The sequence below is a fragment of the Podarcis erhardii genome (assembly GCF_964252035.2).
Source record: "Podarcis erhardii genome assembly, chromosome: 4".
Lineage (NCBI taxonomy): Eukaryota > Metazoa > Chordata > Lepidosauria > Squamata > Lacertidae > Podarcis > Podarcis erhardii.
This window is the reverse complement of record NC_138508.1, coordinates 51,102,973-51,119,681: the sequence shown is the minus strand read 5'-3', so window position 1 is coordinate 51,119,681 and position 16,709 is coordinate 51,102,973. Positions and strand designations below refer to the sequence as shown.

Genomic DNA, 16,709 nt, shown 5'->3' with positions numbered 1-16,709 from the left:
GTTATGCTTATTTGCCTTCAGTAGCTGTAAAGCTCTGCTGGATGAAGTACAATTGCCTCTGGTCCATTTTTTTGGGAACTCGGCAACATGTTTAAGTTTTTTCCCCCTCTGGACAACAGGGGAGTTGGTTGGCTGTGTGCATGAGACCACAGTTAATTCTTGGATCTAGCTTGGATACAATTTCTGGAAAAGCCAGGCTAGCTTCCTGGTGAGGTAATAGCCCTCTAAATATGACCCATTAAGGTAATAGAGGAAGTGGTTCTGTACCATATGGAAAATGGGTAGTAGTTTGAAAGACTCACTGGTAGTTAGAAAGACCAAGACAAGGTTGGGAGTTGAGTTGTGTAAGGTAGAAGCTAGAAGCAAGGCTTCAGGCTGGGTAGCTAGGAGACAGAACTATGCCTGATTTCTGCTGGAATCCAAAGCAGTGGCTATCAGAGAAGCAAGACTCTCTTGGGGTGTTAATTCTGTAGGCTTAGGTTGTATATATGTGTAAATAAACCATATATCATAAATCCAGTTACAGATAGGTAGCCGTGTTGGTCTGCCATGGTCAAAACAAAATAAAAATTTTTTTCTTTCCAGTAGCACCTTAAAGACCAACTGAGTTAGTTCTAGGTATGAGCTTTCGTGTGCATGCACACTTCTTCAGATACGAAGTGTGCATGCACACTTCTTCATATATCATAAAGACATCACAGTCTCTGCTGTCCCCCATTCTGAGGTAGCTGAACCCCAGATATGTGTCTGGAAGCCCTGGAATCTCACACCATTTGGAGATTGGAGTAATGTGCAACAATAATTAGCCAAATCAAAAATATAACCCAGGGAAGGAAATTCCATAAAGCAGGAGGAAACAACTGTCTCCCATTTCTTGGACATGTTTACAAGTGCCACATGTGTCCCCACAGCAAAGTATTAGAAGGAAGTATTCTTCTGTGCTATGAAAACCTGGGTCACATGAACCTGACATGTGCACCATGAGCCTACCGATTCAGCATTCACCCCAGTGTGCATGCCAAGTCTAAAGGATAATCATAATATAATAATAATTTATTATTTATACCCCACTCATCTGGCTGGGTTTCCCCAGCCACTCTGGGTGGCTCCCAACTGAATATTAAAAACACAATACAGCATTAAACATTTAAAACTTCCCTAAACAGGGCTGCCTTCAGATGTCTTTTAAAAGTAAGATCTCAAATCTTGGCAGGATAGGGTGACCCAAGAAAGCCTTTAACCTAATAATGCACCAGATATTTATCCCACCAAATGTTAAATTTCTCATTCTGGTCCATACTAAAATCCAGTTAAACCAATCAAAAGGCCACTCCAAACACAGGACTCCCGGCAGTATGGAGTAGGCAAAGAAGTGCCTAGGCCAATCAGGAGCTTCCCACAAAATTCTTAATCCGCCCCCAAACAGGCAACTAGCAAAGGCCATAATACCGAAGGAGAATAGATGGCACAATGAGAGGTGAGGAATGACCGAGGGTGGAGCCAGCTTATTGTGGCATGTGAATCTTCCTCGACTCCTCCAAAGGGCCAAACCATCCTGAACCTTCTTCCTGGGTAAGCTGGGGTGCAGCAAATACACTCCCACTCAAGGATGGGAGTAGCATTCCTTAAGGTGCCAATTGGGGCATCAGTCATAGTGGTCTGTTGCACTCATTAGTGATTTAGTTTGGCTTCTGGTTTACTCCTAACTTTCTCCTCACATTCACTTATTTATCTGAATCTAGTGGTTCAACAAAGGGGTTAGTTCAAACTTAATTATATGCTATGGAATCTACATTTTGCTAAATATGGTATCAATTAGGTTCTCAAGCACTGTTAATATCACACCATTATTCAAATAAAATTTTCCTCAGCAGGTATAGAGTTTAAATATTGTTTTCATAATTTAAGAGGTAGACAAGGCTGGTTTTTTTTAATTATTATAGAGATTAAGGTACTACAAATTATGAACTATTCATTAAAATGTGAAACTTAAATATGTATTGAAGAGAAGGAACAAATTCACAAAGTGCCTTTTGTTGAAGAAGGACCAGCATATCAGGCAGCAGTGATTTGTAGGGTATGCTTAGAAACATGTAGATAAATTATCAGTAACAGAAGAACTTATCAGTTGGGATGGATCCGTTTATTTCCTATCTATATCAGTTTCACAAATATTCATCCATAATCCTGTTCCATCCCATTTTGGTATTAATCAATTATCATGATGATGAAAATGTATAAAAATCCATATTTCATATTTCATATAAATATAAATATAAATATAAATATAAATATAAATATAAATATAAATACCTATTTTGAATGTTTTTTTCCTTACAAAACATGTATTTATAAATGTATTTTGCCTTGAAAGTCACATTTTGAAATGCCATTTGAGATATTTTTGGACAGGTAAGAACTGCATGGTAGAATTCAGTGAAATGTGAAACCTGAAGGATAATTATGTTTCGATCCACATGTGTTTGTGAGATGCTGATTGTGACAAGCAGGATCTGGCTCTCCCCTGCTGGTGACCCGGCAACTATCAGCCAATCAGGAGAGTGTGTGTGGAATTTCAGTTAGATGCTGACAGTTTAATGGTGAGATAAGTACTTGTTGTTTGGGTAAGCAGATGAAGTCTTTGACTGTCTGAGTGGGCTCAGATAGGGATTATCTGTCATTGGGATGATTTGGTCTCAGTTAGAGATTGGGGTTGCCTGTGTTCTGATTATCTGTTTGTAGTTGCCTAGACCTGGCAAAATGGTTTTGATTCTCTGAGGGGAAGTTAAATCCTAAAAGGGGGTGATGGGTTTTACTGGTTAGAAGACTAATAGCCATTTTAGGTGGGTAAAGTCTACCTGAGACTTGGTTCAGTAAAGACTGCCATTTAAAGATTCTCTGGAAATACATTTTGTATAATAAGTTTTCTGGCTCACATGTGAAACCATCGAGTGTAAAACCTTCATGGAGGGAAATTAAATATACATACAGTTTTGTCCCAGAAGTGCGTCCTCATATTTTAACCTCTGAGTGGGAAGTGAATGGATACAAAGCAGCCTTACCAGAAATATATATTGCTGATTATTAAACACCTGGACCACATCTACCAGTTTCTCCTTGATTTTTGACTCAGTTTCTGAGGTCACAATTGAGCAAAAGTGTACTGACAATTGGGCCTTTTTTTCTGTAAGGAGTAAATTATTGTGGGTATTTTGCACTTGTCAATTTTTTAATGAAAATCTGCTTCTTACACTCACATGGAAGAGAGTTCCAGTGTGAAAGAAAGAAAGAAAGAAAGAAAGAAAGAAAGAAAGAAAGAAAAGTTTTCCTATGCTTTGTCTACAGAGAGCAAAATAAAGTGGTTCATTTGATTCTAAGGGAAGGATGTGGCATGTGTCGTGTTGAGGAATGAACTGCTAACAGTTCATAGGAATAATTTCCTTAATTTAAACTCTTTTTTAAAAAAGAACTCATGTCAAACTAAAACTTTCTTTTTGCCAGAAATGATGAGTTCCCTCTCCATAGAAAAATCACAAATAGGATTCAGCTGCAGCTAGACTCAGTGGGGAGCCGCCACTTTCATTCTGTGCCCTAGAGAGTTGAAAGAACTCCGAAATCACGTCGCTGCAGGCAAATGTAGAGATGGGCCATTTATTTTACAAAAATAATAAGCAGTAGGTTCTCTTTTTTATTTTTTTAAAAGGATGACTTTCCAATGAACCTGGAGGCAAAGCACGTGCACACTATTTAATTCTGCTTCCTCTTTAAATTACTCTGAATTTGTTCAGCCCATGTTCCACTCAGTAAGTCACCTGTTGCTCCATGGTGGGAAAGTTAGGGAACATTAGTAATGGAGCTGGCTCAGGGCAATGGGCCATCAGCATTTTATTTCTAGCTGTGCTTAGGTCTAAACATTTCCTGTGTTTTAGTAACAGAGCCGTGGCCTGAGTGTTGAGTAATAAAGTACTGCATGCTTTTGCTTAAAATTCCTTAGGAAGATGTACTATAATCTGACACTACTGCATAATATATACTGAAATTGAACCTATGTAAAAGCTTAAGTAAGACTTTAAGATTCAAACTAGGGAATACACAACCTGATTGGATAACCTAGAAGTTATGTCTGTTATTTTTGCTCTTTATATTATTTAAATATACTAGTGACAGTTCAACAGGGCTGTAACCACTCATACTGTTTTCTGAAATCCTCTGGAGAGCCAGAGGATTCAGTTGCTGGGTCTATTGGAGTATCCTGGTGTGATCAGTTTGCCAGAAACCCATGGTATATGCATATTTAACATCTGTGCACGCTTAGTAAGCTGAAAGAGAGAATGGCCAAAGGGTAGGAAACTGCCTGCATGCTACCAATTCTTCACAGTAGGTTATAATGCGATGACCTTCTCTAAGAAGTACACTTACCGCTTAGCGTTTTTAACCACCATTTAATGTAAAAAGCCTATAATCAGACAAATGCCATGGTCAGAAGCCTGTAAAGCAGACTATGCATTCAGAAATAACCTCTGATTGGTCCTTGGCTAATGGAGAAGAGGCATGTTTGAAATGCTGACCCCCTGAAGAGCAATTTTAATGGATTGAGACAACTTTGTCTTTCATTTCTGTTAATGTATCTGAAGTACAGGGCAGGAATCTTACCCTCATTCCAGAGAAAGTCTTCAAACTCTGACCTGCCTAATTTATCTATTTATTTTAAAGAGCTACTGCCTGCCTTTCATCAAATGGGGTGGGAGTTTTCTTTTAAAAAAAAGACACCCTGAAATTAGTTCTAATGCTTCCATAGAAGGTTGATTTCAAAAAGCTTAAGGAAAACTGGGTGAGATCCCATAGTTAGTAATACTCAAATAGTATTAAATGACCTCTCCCTAGTGGTCATCTACTTCACTTCTTTAGAGAGAGGAATCTAGAGCAATAAATGTATCTCAGAAAAGATGTATCAAACGTGTTCCAGGAACTTTCCAAGATGAATTCTTCAGAGGATTTAGTGCCATTCTGTGATTCCCTTTTAAAGGAGTTAATATGGTTTTTTTGTTTTTTTTGTTTTTTTGATGGGCATGTATTCTCACCTACTATGGCAACAATACACTTAATTTAAACACAAAGGGAGATCACTTTATTTTAAGCATAAAAGGAGAATGTGAATCAAGATCCTTAGCCGTCTTTTTATCTTTCTGCTTTGTAATATGTTTAATGTTTTCTGTGCTTATTGTAATCAGAATTGGTTAAAATAAGTGAGCAAGGGTTACCAGTATTGTACACAGGATTAAGAGTTTGATCATTGTAATAGTTTAGAATTCCAAGACACTCTGATTTTTCCCAGTATCTTAATCCTGATTGATTTCTCAGTGAAAGCTGTCACAAAATAGAGCTAGCGTGATAGTGCATCAGCTGGTACCATGTTTTCTGCTGTGGTTGCCCATCAGCCTTAATGAGCACACATTGCCAAGATGGCATTTGTGCTTACTTCCAAGTGCTGTTACCTTGTGGTGTCATCAAGGCAGAGCTTTTTGGACAAAAGGCCAGGGCCACACTAAACTAAACTAAATAAGCATGAAGGTCCACAAACACAGGACTTACCACATTTGGAATATATATATAAATAAAAAATTGTCCAGTAGCACCTTAGAGACTAACTAAGTTTGTTCTGGGTATAAGTTTTCATGTGCATGCACACTTCTTCAGATGTGAAGTGAAGTAAATTACTTCCTAGGCCCCCTTCCCTCCTGCACACACACACACACACACACACACACGCACACACACACACCTCATGTAAGACCCTTAAATCCAGTGTCTAAAATAATCTTACTGCACTATTGGTCTCTTACGGGGTGAGTACACAATGAAATGGCCACTGACCACATCCAGTGATACAGAAACTCAATAATTGTATAGCATTAATAGGTTAGCCTCCTATCATTTGAAAATGAATGGTACTTTTCAGAAAAGCTGCAGCAATATAATATAAATTTAACAGAATTATAGATAATCAAAACGGAAGAAAGGTCCTAAATAGAGACACATAATCTGCAAGAAATAAAATAAAAATCCCTCTAGTGTTTTGTTGGTCTGAAAGCAGTGATTGGCAAATTAGCTTTTATGAAAAGCTTAATTTGGGTTTACTAATGTAGGCTTACACATGGCCTAATTCTTAATCAAATATATTGCAGCAGCAGGAGGCCCAACATTCAAATAATGATTAATTGAAAATTTAATTAAATGCTCCAGAATGCAGATGAAAGTGTTACTATAAAGTTTTGGGTCATGTTATTCGTACAGCCCTCTAACAACTGAAGATGAAGGAGCTGGGTCACAGCCTAATTGCCATCACTGAAGTTGCTTTGAGAGGTTTCCAGGAGTTCCTGTAAGCCATTGATATTGGGACTGCATCCCAAAGTGCTCTGCTAGTGCTAACCATGGATTGTAGGCTGCAGAGACTTGAAATTTCTCCTTTACAAACCTGTCATGTAACACACCACACAAACATTATTTTTAGTCCAATTTATTTCTGGGAATATAAAACATCAAATTTATTTTTCAAGAAACAAGTACTATATGCTTATTCACCTGTTTACAACGTGACTGAGTGTATTTTTAAAATGCATCTTTTTGTGCAGATTCTAAATTTCAGATGGAAAAAGGGAATAATTATTTGTGGCCAGTCAGACCTGCTTTATGTGAATACTAACAGAAAGTGTCTGGCATTGTTAGGGGATTCTAAGGAAGGAAGGAAGGAAGGAAGGAAGGAAGGAAGGAAGGAAGGAAGGATCAGTGCAATTTTGAGACCAATGATTAAAATCAAGGCAGTTTTGAAAAATTCAGCCAGCCATCTTGATTCAAAATAGCATCAGATGATATCCAAACAGACACAAAAATCTGTTCCTCAGTCGCAGGAACCATTGTGACAAATTTGGTGAGGATATGTACAGAGAACAGACATAAACAACTTTGATGATGATGATGAAGAAGAATCATAGGATTTAGAGTTGGAAGGTACCTCTAGGTTCATCTAGTCCAACTCTTTGCAATGCAGGAATCTCAACTAAAGCATCTATGACAGGTGACCATCCAATGTCTGCTTTAAAACCTCCAAAGATCCTAAGGTGGCTTGGTTTCTCAACCCTTGATCATCTGGACTGCTCTCCTCTGCACACATTCCAGCTTGTCAATATACTTCTTGTGGTGCCAAGAATTGGACACAGTATTCCAGCTGTGGTCTGACCAAGGCAGAATAGAGCAGAACTGTACTATGATTTCCCTTGATTGGGACATTACTGTTATTGCAACTTAGAAGAGCATTTCCACCCTCACATTGCTGAATCACTTTCTTGACTCATGTTAAGCTTGTCATCTACTAAGAGCCCTAAATCCTTTTCACATGCACTATTAGCAAGCCAGGATTCCCCCATCTTATATTTGTGCAGCTGGTTCTTCCTGCCTAAGTGCAGAACCTTACATTTGCCCCTATTGAGTTGTACTATGACTTCTTCAGTGGGGCTCGATTAGCACATATGATAAGGTCTTTTTGGTGCCACATGAAAACCATTTTAGCTTCTTATACCTTTACAAATTATGCTTCAGTGTATTTTAGTCTATGGAACAATGGCTTTCAGCTGGGTTTTATCATTGTAAAATAAATTTATGCTGCTTGTGTTGACTTTATGCATATAATTGATAGGCTTATTGCTGCAATGTATCTGTTGTTGTTGTTGTTTTGTTGTTGTTTTTTAAAGTGAACTTCCCAGAGACTGTGGTTAATGGATAGACTCTAAATGTAAAAAATAGGATAAAATAATTGATTGATTCTCCCACAAGATGTTCAGTTTCTGAGCTTTACTGAAGATTATCAGCCACTTAAAAGAGGGAATTTCTGAAAGAGGAGTTGCTTAGTCAACACTTATATGTCATAAGTCTTAAAATGAAACAGACACTACCACTTTCATGGAAAGTAAAATATCATGTATAGTATATATCCTTTTTTATTTATTTTTTAAAAGGAGGAGGAGTACTCTTCTAGTAAAAGTCTAGAAGGGATTCTGAATACATTTTAGTAAGTAGTTTTGGAGATCATTATGATTATTTCTCTCATGGGACAAATTAAATACCAACATATTCATTCATTTTGTAGTTGTATTGGAAGCATAGTGGTGTGAAAAATGGGCATAAAGAAAACCAGAAACTAGGAGACAGTTCATATGCTATAGCATATAACTGTGCTCACCCATGAAACATTTTCCCCCACAATGCAGTTCAATGCAGATGTCCTAAGTTATTGCTTTACCATAGGATGACTACAGGTAGAGATGGGCAAATGTGACCATTTTGTGGTGCTTCAGTTTATCATATTTCCAATCTGAAGTTCAGTTTCTCATATTTCCAGCTCAGTTTGTGGTGGGGGTTTTTAAGTCATCATGAAAATTCACCAGCATTTTAGTGCAATTTCTCCTAATTCAATTTTGACTAATGTACACATTAGTGTGAATTAGATAGGTTCACCTCAAAATGACAACTGAATCAAATTTCTCCTTCCTTTTCTGGCTACAGAATGGATGTCACCCAATTGCTGTAACCTATGTAGAAATATTCTACAATTGTAGGGAAAACTGTGTCTAGGTGTCCTGTGTGTCTTCTATCCTGGGCATCTACAAGACCCCTGTTCTCCCTTATTATGATTATTTAACTTCAAAATAGTCTTAAACCAGGCAGCCCTTCAAGTAGAGGACTCTCTTCTCTAAATAGTAAACATGACCACCCTGACTAGGAGCTACTGTTGCTTTTATGCAGACATTCTGCAGCAGAGTGCTGGTCCACAATTCAAGCTCATAATATGATGTAGCAACAGCACACAGTATCCTCACAGGGAAGCAATTTTGGAGTTGCAAACGATGAAGTGACTTTAGTTTATAGCCTTCAAAATATACAATCTACAGTGTGTGTATTCAGCCTGCATCAGTGCTGAGAAGGTCTTCTTTCTCTCGTTTAATTCGTGAAAGTGGGTCAAGATTCCTTTTGTTTGGAGATATTTATGTTAGCAGGCAAGTGAGCAAGCAGAGTAAATTCATATTCCATTAGTCAGATGAATTTGAGCAGTGCCACCTCAAGATAAAGTGTAAACAGGTGTAGGATAGGGCTTTGTGACCTGCTCCATGAGCTGAAAAGATCACCTTCGGGGAAGATAATGCACTTCCTTGTGCTCATTTAATCCTGATCCTCTTTAGAGCTCAGGCTAACAGCTTTGCTGAATTATTACAAGCACATTCTCAGGTAGAAAAGGAATATTTTAGGAGCCAAGCTGGGATATCAAACTCCTAACAAAAGGGCTTTTTTCCTGCCTAATAGCAAACAAATAACAGTAATCAAATCTGCTGGAATCTAAAAGCACATCAGTACCATTTCTTGAAGGAAGAATAAAAGACAAAGTGGCATTCACTAAACAGAAGAGAGGCAAGTGAGAAATATCTGAGTATCTGGTCCACATTCCTGGAATGGTTTGATTGTTAATCTAGATCTGCAAAGAGATATAACTGCTGTTACATCTCCTAAGGGGTCAAAATTAGGGGTGAAGGGGGAAATAATTCAGTCAGAGTTTTGCAGTGGACCAACCCAATCTTATGATCTTGAACTCTATGGTCTAGAATTGGGGACAAGAATGCCCTGTAGAATGCTATAGCACAGGTGCCAGGGTGTCAAAAAGCACTCCTTCAACAATCCTCCATGGAATCAACAACACAGGTAAGACTGGAACAACTGCAGTACACAGCCTCCAATACCTATCCAACACAGACAACACAGGATAACACAGGTCAGTGGTTTCAAAAGCTTATGAGAGATCAAGTTAGAGTAACAGCGGGACTTCTGGGTTAGCGCCATCGGCAATGGCGGAATTCCTCTGACTGAGAGGAACACGCTCCGTGAAATTCGGGTATTGCCGCGGCGGCGAAGGCGGAGACCCCTTAAAAATCCCAGGCGGAGGAAGCCTGGGAATGTGGGATTCGGCTGACACCAGGAGCGCCCCCCCTACTCACAGGGAAACCCCTTTTTTGGGGATCCAAAGCGACGTGGGGCGAGCGGCGCGGTGTTTTGAATCGACCGCTATTTTTACGGAGTGAAGCCGCACAGCCGTTGCCGGAGAGCGCTGACTTTTTCCTGGGGACAATTGGATTTTAAACAACAACCCGTGAGTAGAACAGGAAATTGGACATTGAAGAACCAGAGAAGGAGAGTGTTGTTGTGAAAGTGAAGCAAGGGGGAGCCTTAACCCTACAGAGGCAAATGGAGGATTATAAGTTGAGGCCTTATATGGCGGTAATTAAGAGAAGCCAGGTTTTGGAGATGGGAGCCTGGCTTGATTTGGAAAATGAAAGGTCGAGAGATCACCTTATGTGGGGATCAAATGACTTTTGGGCTATGAATTTGAGCCAGGAGGAGATTTGAGTATTTGGGGCCTTTGGACTTGGAAGAAGTGTGAAGCAAGGCTTGGAATACTTTATGGGCCCTACCTTTAATTATGGAAATCTGGCAGACTTGCTAAGAAGGAATATGATCATCGTTGGGTTGGAGCCCCTCCGAGAACTGTTTTTTAATACCAAAGATTATCAAGAAGATCGGCAGATGGGACATGAAGAAGAGTTAAGAGCCTCGGATTTAAGATCTCCAGGTTGATGGACTGTTGGAGGTTGATGGAACTGTTGGTAGTGGCCGAGACCGGGGAGGGGAGACAGTGGAAGAAAATTGGGAATTTAAAATGTATATATTGAGATTTTTTAAAAAAAAAATTTAATGAAAAATGGGAAAATCGTAGAATGAAATTTTTATAACCCTAGGGGAAATGTCTTAAGAGAATAAGTTCAAATATATCAGTTTTAATGAGAAATAAGATTAAATAAAGTAAAAATGGATGGATAATTGGTGAAAGAGAGAATGAAAAATTAAAGGATATCAAGATAAATTATTAGGATAAAAACAAGATGAAGGATTTGCTGAAATACCTATCTGAACTAGAATATAAAGAGGGGAGGTGTGAGGAAGTCAAGGAAATAAGTTAAAGAAAGGAAAATTTGTAAAGGTTTGACTTGGGTTTTTTTTCTTTTTGACTTTTTGACTGTATGTATTTTTAACTTTTTTCTCTTTTTTTCTGTTTTCGCTCTTTTACTTTTTCCTGGATGTGATTTGCTTTTATGTACTGTTTTCTTTTCTTTTTTGATTCTTTTTGTAACCTTTAAAATTTGAATAAATATTATTTTTTTAAAAAAAAAAGTTAGAGTAACAGTGCTGCACTCCCCTGCCCCTCTCCTGATACAGGTAATGCAACAGGGTGGCCAAGACTGATTCGGTCCTGAAACCAGATGCTAATGCTCAAGACTGAACCTGTCTGTACACAAAGCATGTGCTCTACCATTGAGCTAAGTCCCCCCTCCCACTCAGAAACTTACAACAATTACCCTCCCGTTTGTTCTGCCTGTGTACTAAGGCATCTAAAGTGATCAATCTTCCTAATGAATAATGACTGTGACCTAGGAAGTATGCAGGAACTACTTGGGATCAAGTGCTTCCTTTTGTAAACAGCTCTCTATGGTTGTATAGAGCAGTGTTTCCCAACCTTGGGCCTCCAGCTGTTTTTGGACTACAACTCCCATCATCCCTAGCTAGCAAGACCAGTGGTCAGGGATGATGGGAATTGTAGTTCAAAAACAGCTGGAGGCCCAAGGTTGGGAAACACTGGTATAGAGGACCCTACTTTTAAATGTAAATGCAAGATGCTTACTTTAGTTCAGCTGTTCTTGCACTTCATTCAGAAACTTGTATGTCTGTGCCTCCTTTTTTAAAAACAATGTTTCTTTGGGCTTCGAATGGCTATATAATCCTTTTACTTTAACCCAAGCAATGTGAAAAATTGTTTTTGACATTGGATGTTGATCTAAATGATTTCTTTAAAAGTGCTTGCCCTTCTAGTCTATAGGGACAATAGCATTTTTAAAATGTACTATTAACCACACAGAATAGAAGTTCTAAATGTATTATTGTCCATAGAGTTGAAGGATGGGAACATATTGCATCTCCAGGGAAGCCTATGAGCACAGGCATTTTGCTTTTTAGCATAAAAGACTGTTTTCTCTTGCAAGGCTGAAACATCCTTCTGTAGGTTGCTGGTTGATATCCATCACAGCAGAACACATGGCCAAGATACGGGCCAAGAGTTTTCATCTGGAAGCACTGTGACAGGTATTATTATGAATAACTAAGCTGTCTGTTCAACTCTTCAGCATCACGTTGGAAGTCAGAAGATGGCAGTCTTCACTCGTCAAAAACTCTGCAGAGCTAACAACTGTTCTTGAGGACGGAAACATAAACTATATCGGCAGCTTACTCTGTATATTTAGTGGCTGAATTTTAATTTGAAGTGTGGAAAATGTTAATTAAATTCCTTGGGCTTTGAAATAGTAATGGCAAAATGGCTGCTAGTGTTTTACTACTTTGAACAGAACAAATAGTTGGTAGCATTACATTTGTTGCCCTCCCTTCCTGTTGCAAAATAAGGACCTTGGAAGATGAGAAACTCAAGGAAGAGGCATACTGTAAGCAGAGCAACCCACTTTCAATATTTTGAAGGACAAACTAAAACCACCACCACTCCAATAATCTTGTGAAAGCCCTGTGCACACACCCCAAATCTGCTCTGGGGGGGTCATGAGAACCCCCAGAATGGCATACAGAAGGAAAGTGGAGATCATTTTGTCTGGCAAGAAGAAATGCCTACACTGATGCAAGTATGATCATAATCAGAACTTACTGGAAGGTACTAGAGGCACTGAGCAAGATTTATAGCTTCAGTGAATAAGGATGGACTCCCCACTTCTCACTAGAGACTCTCTTAGAGAGTCTTGGGCTGCTATTTCAAGGCTCAGGCAGCTCAAATAATATTTAGAGAAAACAAGAATGATTTTTTTAATCAAACGTGCAGAAGCATGAATGCATAATAATCCTAATGCTGAATATGGATGCACCTCTGATGGCCACTGTCCTGTTTCTTTCTTATTGACCTTGTCCAAATGACCTACAGCAAAAATCTCTATTTCAGTTTATTTTGGCTGTATATATGGCCTATATATGGCCACAATCCAGTGATGTAAACTCCACTTCTGCATCAACTTGGATGTAAATAAAGGTCATCTTCGCTCTCTCCTTCTCTCAAACTCATGCAGTTTTAAAAATCCAGCATGACAGAAACAGTTTCACTGTGAAATGCTGGAGGCTCGCCTGGTGCCTTTGTTGTATATCTTTAGGCAAAACATTCCCCTTCCCACAGGCCTTTGGCTAATTCCACAATCTATGCCCTTTCAGACTCTGTGATGGTGTTGGTAGTTATTCTTTTGGTTGTTGTTAAGGTATATATTTTTGTGCTTTTACATTATAAACTGCCCACTGATCCTCCGATGAAGGGTGTTAGAAAATTCAATAAATGGATAAAAATTAACGCTATTTGCAAAGTGGCTGGTTTGTCAAAAATGTTCCTGTGAAAGAAGCTGCGTTGACATTAAGCCACACCTACTGTGACATATGGCCCTAGAGGGTTGGCCGTGAGTCAGTTCGGGACTTGGACTAAAATAGTTTAGCCACTCCTGCACAAATGGAAAGAACAGTGCAACCTGTTTGTGCCTGTCAATACTGAAATAAGCATTTTAAAAGGAAACCCCCCACAAGCATTTGACATTTATTAATATTCTCTTTCTCTTTTAATATTTTCTTTCAAGTTTCACATATTTATAACATTTTATACACCACAGCTCTCAGCAGAAAACACATTCAAATGCAGAAAGTCATTGAATTTTGTTGTGTTTTTTTACAGTTGCATTATTAATGTAATTTCCTTTAACAGCTGAAGGCTGCATTCCTATATCCTCCTACTTGGGAGTATCCATTGAGTAGGCATGCATAGGATTGCTCAGTTAATATACAATGGGATCTGTGATTGCTTCAGGGGGTAAGGATGAAGCTTTGCTAAGTTTCCAGCTAGCTATTCTGAGGTTGCCTCTAACTTGATTCCATCAGTGTTCATAGAATCATAGAGTTGGAAGAGACCACAAGGGCCATCGAGTCCAACCCCCTGCTAAGCAGGGCTCTGAAATGTCAGTCGTGCCCTGTGCAATGCTAAAATTTGGTGGCCCTTGTCTCTCTTGCTCTGTTGTGGTTACCCTATGCAGTGCAGTGCTCGGTGTGGCCAAACCGATTGTGCTACCCTAAAACCGTCTCTGATTCCATGCAGAGCAGATAACATGACAAAATTGACTAGAAGGTATGAGACAGAAGAACCCAGCGATGTGGCAAATTCAGTATGTGCCCATTTACAAATGCGAGTGTTATTATTTACAGAGTAGTTAGTTAGACAAATTAAGTACATTGGCAATATAAAATGCTTGCTTTTAAGAAGGTTGTTATATATAGCCATTGGGACTTCTATGGAAAAACTTCAAAAAACATTGCTTAGATAACTTAAATATTTCCTTAGAAATGATATCCACAATTCCATGGGAAAATGTTTGGCACCATTATGCTATCACTTATTTGTATTCATTTTGCAGCTCTTTTATTAATGTCTAGTGACATAGTTGATAGAGGAATTTTATGCTACTGTTCTCTGGTTAAAAGGAAATGTTCGTTTTTTCCTTTAAAAAACTACTCTTTTTTTTCATGTTATTCATCTTCTGCTTGTGATTTGGCTGGAATGCTAAAGTAAATGTTTAGCAGAAAGGCATAGAAATAAGGAAATTGAAATTATTTCAATTACTTAGCTCAACTGCAACCCAAACTAACCTTTATAATTATTTGAGAGGAGAGATGCAATCCCACATCAGAAAAAAACCCCTGCAATTGCAAGAACATTGGATTTTGCATGCCAATGGATTCTTTTGAAGCAAACACTGTAACATCCCAAAATAGCTGAACATGACTGTAGTGATGAAATTTTCTCATATTTAAATATGAAAGGATGAGATCCATCTCATTTCACATATAGTTTTGTTCTCTCCAGAATCATTTAGATAAAGAAATTTGTTAATAATTTAATCTTATGGTAGTATTTTCTGCATTTCAGATGAATTATTTCTCCTCAGACCCAAGGATAGAAGAAACTGACAAATAAGAAGAGTTAATCATGGCCACAACTTTCTTTGAAGAAATAATGTGGTTAGCAGCTTCAGTGTTATATAGGATGGCATGGTTCAGGCCCCAGTCAAGTTGATGGCCTCCTGGTTTATAAAAGAAGGGGGATCAGGCTTCAGTTTTGGCATTGTTGTTGACTTCCCTGATCACCGTCTCCAGTTAAACTGCTTGTCATTGGTGTGGACAGCAGTTAGCCACTTGTTGGTGGGATAGGGTTGGGAATTTTACCCACATGTACAATTTTGATGCTGTGCTGTGGTTAACAACTGTTGGACCTAGATTTCACTGTACGCAGTGATAACACTGGGTTGTATACATAAGGGTACAACTGCCAACCTAGCAGTTCAAAAGCACACCAGTGCAAGTAGATAAATAGGTACCACTGCAGCAAGAAGGTAAATGGTGTTTCCATGCACTCTGGTTTCTGTCACAGTATTCCGTTGCACCAGAAGCGGTTTAGTCATGCTGGCCACATGACCCAGAAAGCTGTCTGTGGACAAACACCAGCTCCTTCAGTCTGAAGCAAGGTGAGCACCACAACCCCATAGTCACCTTTGACTGGACTTAACCGTCCAGGGGTCCTTTACCTTTTTACCTGTATGCATAGCTGGGAGGTGGTGCTCACCCTACTTCCCACTGGGAAGTCACTTTACTGCCCCAGCCTTGTGTCAAACTGTGAAATGAAACCCATCCAAGTTGTGGCCATTTTAAACTCACAACCACCCTTTGTAATCATTGCTTCCACACAACTTCTGTTATGCACGGAAGTGCAATGAATTTGTATGCTAATTATGTGCCTGTTGTATTACAAAGTACTTTCTTTGTTTTTTCCTGAATCTATTGCTAATGAATAGATTCAGTGGGTTACCTTAAGTTATAGGGGCATGGTCCTCTCTCTCTACCTCCTATACCCAATTGTATTTTTTTATAAACTTCTATCTGCCTGAAGTTCCCAGTCAGTTGTATTTTTCTTAAACAAATAAATTACCACAAATTCTTTCACTTTTTACTTGTAAAGAAGGCACACCATCCTCCAGATCATTTTCCCCAATTATATATATATATATTGAGATGGGGTGGCAAAGCGTGTTCTCCCTAACAGAGAGCACGTGTTGCGGTTGGGGAACAGGCCGCCCTGCCATGACTAGGCAAATTGATCAGCAACCCTAGCCTTAAGGGTTAATTGGGTTGCTGGGGAATTTTGATTGTTACCAATTCGGAGGAGGAGTCAGAAGCTATAAATAGATGCGCCGGACGTGGGGACGTCCTCTTGGCCGTTTTGCATCGGATCAAGGAGCTGCTATACTGAGACGGTTGTATTGAGCTTTAATAGTAAAGTCTTATTTTCCTACGCCTTTGCCCATTCCCCCCCTCGTTTTTCCTTCCCTTCTCTTCCCCCATTTATATTTCCCCATTACCTTTCCCTTCTTTTCCTCTCGTATTCTGTTGTTCTACCCCTGGTGCTCGGTTATATTCCCGCATTGATTGCAAGGGGTTTGGCTGAGGGCGTAATTCGCTGGGGGCCCTCCATTTTG

The 16,709-nt window shown here is 39.1% G+C and overlaps 1 long non-coding RNA gene across 1 annotated transcript in view; it reads left to right on the top strand.

Moving 5' to 3' along the window:
- The first annotated feature begins 1,482 nt into the window (after positions 1-1,482).
- Positions 1,483-16,709, top strand: part of LOC309340056 — a 39,265-nt gene continuing 24,038 nt past the window's right edge. The window contains exon 1 of the long non-coding RNA XR_014155778.1: positions 1,483-1,572. This is a non-coding gene — a long non-coding RNA (uncharacterized lncRNA). The remainder of the gene's footprint in view (positions 1,573-16,709) is intronic.